Source organism: Meriones unguiculatus, chromosome 9, assembly GCF_030254825.1.
Source record: "Meriones unguiculatus strain TT.TT164.6M chromosome 9, Bangor_MerUng_6.1, whole genome shotgun sequence".
Lineage (NCBI taxonomy): Eukaryota > Metazoa > Chordata > Mammalia > Rodentia > Muridae > Meriones > Meriones unguiculatus.
In genome coordinates, this window is record NC_083357.1 from 58,027,736 (window position 1) to 58,033,889 (window position 6,154).

Genomic DNA, 6,154 nt, shown 5'->3' on the forward strand with positions numbered 1-6,154 from the left:
GTTTTGAACACACTAGCAGACAACTTGATCTGCCTCTTCCCCAAGCGTTAGATTATAGGTGTGCCTCACCACACCCGATTTACAGTGTTAGAGACTGAATCCGGAGGTCTACCAACTGAGCTACATTCCTAGCCCCGATTTTACTTCTGTTATGCACATCACCTATTTTATATCTAGATCAGTATAGCTGAAAAGGCAAGCAAAAATAGCCAAGTCCTTCCTGCCACTCAGCAACATTATCCTCCTAACCTTTCACTTCTATCTTTAATAACTTATGTATCTTTTGATCCTTAAATCCTCAACATCTCTCTCCTGTCTCATTCTTAGCTTTGTGTTTCTTAATTTTCAACTGTATTGCGTATTGGAACCATTCTCATTTAATAAACCATGGCTTGGTTCTTTAATAGAAGCAAGGAGAACACATTTCTCAAGTTCCCAGTGCCATACTGAATACTTTTTATCATATATACTCATATGCTCTGATTTCTGTCCTGTTACCACAAACCAGGGCTTCTCAACTAGATCTGATTTTGTCCTAGGAAGACAAAATGAAGATGCTACTAAAGAGAAGCCAAGGAAGGACTGGAAAGACGGTTCAGCAGTTAGAAGCACTGGTAGAGGACTCACGTTCTAGTCCAGTACCCAGGTGGCAGCTCACAGTCGTCTGTAACTTCAGTTCCAGGGTATCTGATGCTTTCTGGCCTCAGGCACACAAGTGGTGCACACATGGGGCAACACAGCCATACACATGAAATGAGGATAAATCTTAAAAAGAGAAGCCAGGGATGATAGGAAATGTCTTACGGTGTATAGTAAAGCCCCACAGAGTTCTATGCAAAGATGTCAGTGGTGTCAAAGTCGAAAAACTGTTTCAAACAGTGCATATTCCTGCCCACAGAAGTAGGCCTTGCTCTCTGGGAGAAAAATGTGATGTGGTTTTAATTTGGGTTTTTAAAAACTCTGTGGAGTATCCATATGCAGCCATTTGACTTGGCCTGCTCTGAGCTATGCCCTAATTCTGAGCAGCCGTTGAGCCAGTGTCACTGAGTGTGAGTTGACAGAATGGCTGTACTTGACAGCACAACTTTAAAAGAATTGCTTCCAGTTTTTTTCTGAATTCTCTATTAAAATCTATTTTGTAGCTGGAGGATGGAGCTTAGGTGTTAGGATCCTTGCTTAATACAAAGCCATATGGCAGAATCCCAGGTATGTATCCCTGCAGGTAGAGGCAGGAAGATGAGAAGTTAAAGGTCGTCTTTAGGTATATAGTAAGTTCAGAGCTAGGCTGGGCTACATGAGACCCTGTCTCAAAAATGAAAATAAAACTATCCCATCAGATTTGTTCTTACCAACGTCATTAATTACTTGGTTACAAATCTAATGGATTCTGGTGCTATTTATAAGTCTATCTGAAACAGTTGACACTTGCTCTTTGAAATGTTCTTAGAAATATATTGTCTGCTTTCTAGCTGACCAGTCTTTGCCTCCTTTGCTGTTTCTCATTTCTCAGTCTTAGTTTGGAATGAGTTGTCTTCTGTCTTCATTCTCTTGGATGCTGGCCTGTGCCATCATGCCTATCTAGTTCTACAGTCCTAACTTTCTAGAATTTAGTCTTCAGACTGACACAGGCATGAGGGGTGACTTTGTCTTAAATTGTGAAATTCATTAGGATACAGGTGACTATAGTTCTGTAGTCCAGCCTGGACTCCCCTCCCAAGTACCAAACTTCCCTGGCATCTCTGCTTGAGTACTCATTAGGCACTGTGTCTTAGGGTGTCTATTGCTGTGATAAAACACCGTGACCAAAATCAGCTTGGGGAAGAAAGGGTTTATTTCATCTTAATAGTTAGTGTTGCATCATCTAAGGAAGTCAGGGTAGGAACCTGCAGGCAGGCGATGGAGCAGAGGCCACAGAAAGAGGAGTTCTGTTTACTGGCTTACTGGCTTACTCCTTCCTGGCTTGCTCAGCCTGTTTTCTTATGGCACCCAAGACCATAGCCCAGTGGTGGCACCATCCACAGTGAGCTGGGCCCTTCCAGACCAGTCATCAATGAAGGGAATATGCATAGCCTTCTCATAGGCCAGTCTGGTGTGGGCATTTTCTCAACTGAGGTTCACCTAGGCTTGTGTTAATTTGATATAAAACTGGTCAGCACACACTTCAAATTTAAGGTATCCCAAACTGAACTTATGCTTTCCCCAGCTTACTCCTTTAGCTGTTTCTAGCTAAATGGTAACCATCCTGGTTCATGTCAAACACAGACTTTGGCATTCTTTTCGGTAGGTGTGTATGTCTTTACCTTTAGTTAATCAAATTCATTTTGATTTGCTTTCAGCATTTAACCAATATCTTATTTCATCTTCCTTCTAAGCTGAACCATAAGATAAGCTGGCTTATCTTCAAAATGTCTTCATTCCTTCCTCTCCCTGGGCTCTTGGTTGCAGTTTAGGCCTGTGGCCATAACCCTTGGGTTTTTATGTCCAGTTCACTCTTTGCAGCTCCTCCAACTGCTCAGGGCAGAGCTGCTCACAAAAGTCATAAAGGTCACTGAGTCCACTTTTTCTTGCATGTTAGTAGATAGGGGATTGGCATAGTTCCACAATGATAAAGGAGAGATGACAAGCAGTCATCTTGTCCACCTTTGGGAGCAGGGGGATGGACTTAGAATGCCTGAAGGTTTTTCAAGTAGGAGTAGGGCAACAAATGCTTTGTAAATATAAAGTGTTAACTCACCCCAGCCAGCAAGGCTAAGTCTCCACAAATCAAAGGGACTGTGGAGGAGCTGATGGCGTCTGCAGAGTCAAAGTGCTTAAGCACAAGAGCAGTGCAAACAGAGCACTTCTTATTTTTTTTACCAAAGTGAGCAATACATGAGGTGATGTTTACAGTTATCTTAAACGAGTACAAATACAGTGAAGGAGTATACCTGGTATTATGTTTTATGAATAATATCTTTGGTCATGTGAAAGAGTCAAGAATACTCCCAGGCCTTTGCCTTTCCCACAGAGATAATATGGACATACCAGGGTGTTCCCTTCATGTTCTTGCTTTGAAATGGATTCACTTATCAGAGTTGATGCAATTTTTTCCAGAAGGACAGCTTGTGGGAGGAACATTCTGCCATCTGCCCCATCCTTAGTTCACAGTAAGTTATATAGGCTCCCACTAAGTGCCTTTCTGTGTTTACATTTGCTGGGTTTTTTTTTCTGTGCATGATATTGAGCCCAGGGTCTTGCTTGCACCATGCAACCACTCTATCTCTGAGCTCTCTCCCTTGCCCTGGAGCCTCTCAAGTGTTAGGAGTGTGAGCATGTACCACCATGTCTCACCCTGATGGTGCTGCCGCCACCACCACTGCTGCCTCCTTTTTTAAAAATCACTGACTTCCCTTTCTTCTTTTCAACTCTGTAACTTGGAAAGGAGTTGGGGCTTCCTATGTCCTTTAGGCTTCCTACCTCCATCATCACTAAGCCAGTATATGTCCAGAGACTACGGGCCCTGTTCAGACTGAATGTCACTGGAGGCTGCTAGCGTTAAGTATACTGTCCAAAAGAAAATAACACAAACTTGCTGTGGTGGTACATGTCTGTGAGCTCAGCATGTGGGAGAAGAAGCAAAATAATCTGAGTTCCAGTCCAGTGTGGGATACTGTCTTAGTCAGGGTTTCTGTTGTCGCAATGAAACATCATGACCAAAAGCAAGTTGGAGAGGGAAGGGTTTATTTGTTTACACTTCCTTGACAACTTGGACCATCATTGAGTTCCAGAACAGGAACTCAAACAGGGCAGGAACCTGGAGGCAGGAGCTGATACAGAGGCCATGGAGGGTGCTACTTAGTGGCTTGCTCCCTATGGCTTGCTCAGCCTTTTTTTCTTGTAGGACCCAGGACCCCCAGCCTAGGGGTGGCCCCACCCACAATGGACCAGGCCTTCCCACATCAATCACTAATTCAGAAAATGCTTTACGGGCCTGTGTAGAGCCTGCTGTCTTGGAGGTATTTTCTCAATTGAGGCTCCCTTTTCTCCAGTGACTCTGGTTTATGTCAAGTTAACATAAAGCTAGCCAGCACAGCTACACAGTGAGACCCAGGCTCAAACCAAACAGAAAAAGGAGACAAATTCCCTTCCTGTTTGAGAAACTACTCCAACGCGGTGTCTGTCGTGCATCTCTGTCCTCTAAGAGAATCGGTGCTATCCCAGAGAAATAATGTGCTTTCTCTCCCTAGTGAGTGTCACCTTCCCTTTCCTATTTATTTTGCTGCATGCCTGCTTTTTCTCCACTTTCCAACTCTTTTCCCCTAAAACAACCTGTTCTAGAAATGTCGTCTCCCAGTCGAGGAGGCAGGGGCAGGTAGAGCTCTATGTTGAAGGTCTGCCTAGTCTACATAACAACTTCCAGGACAACAAGAGATCTCATCTGAAAAAGCAAAAAGGAAATGGTCTCTTTCAAGAGTTAAGTGTGCTATCTCATGCCTGTGACCCTAGCACTTAGGATGCTGAGGCAGGAGGATTGCCATTAGCTTAAAGTTAGCCTAAGCCTATGCTGCATAATGAGTTTCAATATGAGAGTTTTTTTCAAAACATAAACAATAACTGGTTTCTTCCATTAACATCCAGACACCCTGGGTTTATGGAGGGCAGTCAGGCTTTAATGTTCTTTTTTGAATCCCACTTAAGTGAGGACACCACAAATGTAAGCTACTAATGTATGTACTAATATTAGAACAGAGATGGTTCCCCAAACTCTGTCTATACTGCTCTCTCCCACACCACCCTCGAGGGCCTGTGTTGACTAGGACAAGTGTTCTATCAGCTGTGTCTCAGATTTTCACTTTTCAGGCCATGTCTTCCTGTTAAGTGCTTTCCCCAAAGTATCCCCCTTTCATGCTCATCTGTCTTTGATGTTGTTTCTACATTCTAAACCTTATTCTTCGTCTTCCTTCTTTGGACTCACCTTGGCCTTGGTATTGTGTAGTCACAGTTAGCCCTGCTGGCATCCTTAAGAGGCAAACACAATTTATGAGAGGAATAAAAAAGATATGGGAGAAGAGCTGAGGAAGAAAGCGTGTCCCTTTCTGGAGGCACAGGTACTACTGGGGCTGCAGCAGAAATGGGATTTATCATAATTACATTTCCTTTTTCTTCTAAAAAGTTCTCACTTCTATTCCCACTTCCTTCCCTCTCTCACATAAATAGAATCACTACGTAGCCCTCCACAGCAGATGTGGGTAGCTGTGAATTTTGTTTATATCCCCAGACCAATTGGTCTTGAGAAGGCCTGAACCTCAGACCTGAATGGAGAGGCAATGGAGAAAGAGTAGGGATATAATATGTTCATCCGGCAGATGACAAGAAGGGTTTCAGTGTGGTAGACTGCCTGCATGAGACTCCGCCCCAGAAGGAAGCTTGGGGATATGAGGAAAAGAATTGATAAAGTAAATATATATTAAGGGGGAGTTATTAATCTGGTTTACAGGATGTGGCCCAGGTACTCCAGCAATGGCTGTCTCACGCTGGAGAGGCTGAGAATCTGGGAGTTGCTCAGGCACTAAGGCTGCATGTCTCAGCATTTCCAAACTGGTGCTGGAGGCCTGGAGGATTCCCGGACAGCAGCTGTTATTCAGTCTGCATTGAAATCCTAAAGAAGGTGGTTCTGGTATTGGTGAAGGAATGCCACAGCTGTGGGATAGATGAACTTGCCAGCCAGAGTGAAGGAAAGCAGGGAGAAAAGAGCATTAGAGTTGAGAAGAAATGGGCACACGGGAAATTAAATAAGGGGATCTTGAGTACTCAGCAGGGAGAAGCCTTTCGATGACTCTTCTAAACATCAGTCAGCCGGTGTGAGTCTCGGAGTCTTGAATGGCTTGGCACTCCTCAGAGGGGAAGCAGAAATGTAGGCTGGAACTGCGTGATTACCCTTCTCTTCACTGCTCACTGCTTTGTAAATTCTCTGAACTTAACAACTACTCATTTTCTCCCCACTATCCCTGCCTTTTTTTTTTTTCTGTTTTTGTTTTGTTTGTTGTTTGCTTGCTTGCTTGCTTTTTTTTTTTTTTTTTTGTCTTAAGAGGCCTCACTGTGCAGCCTCGGCTGACTTCAAATTCATAATCCTCCTGTATCAACCTTCTGAGTGTTGGGGTTGCAGGAATATACC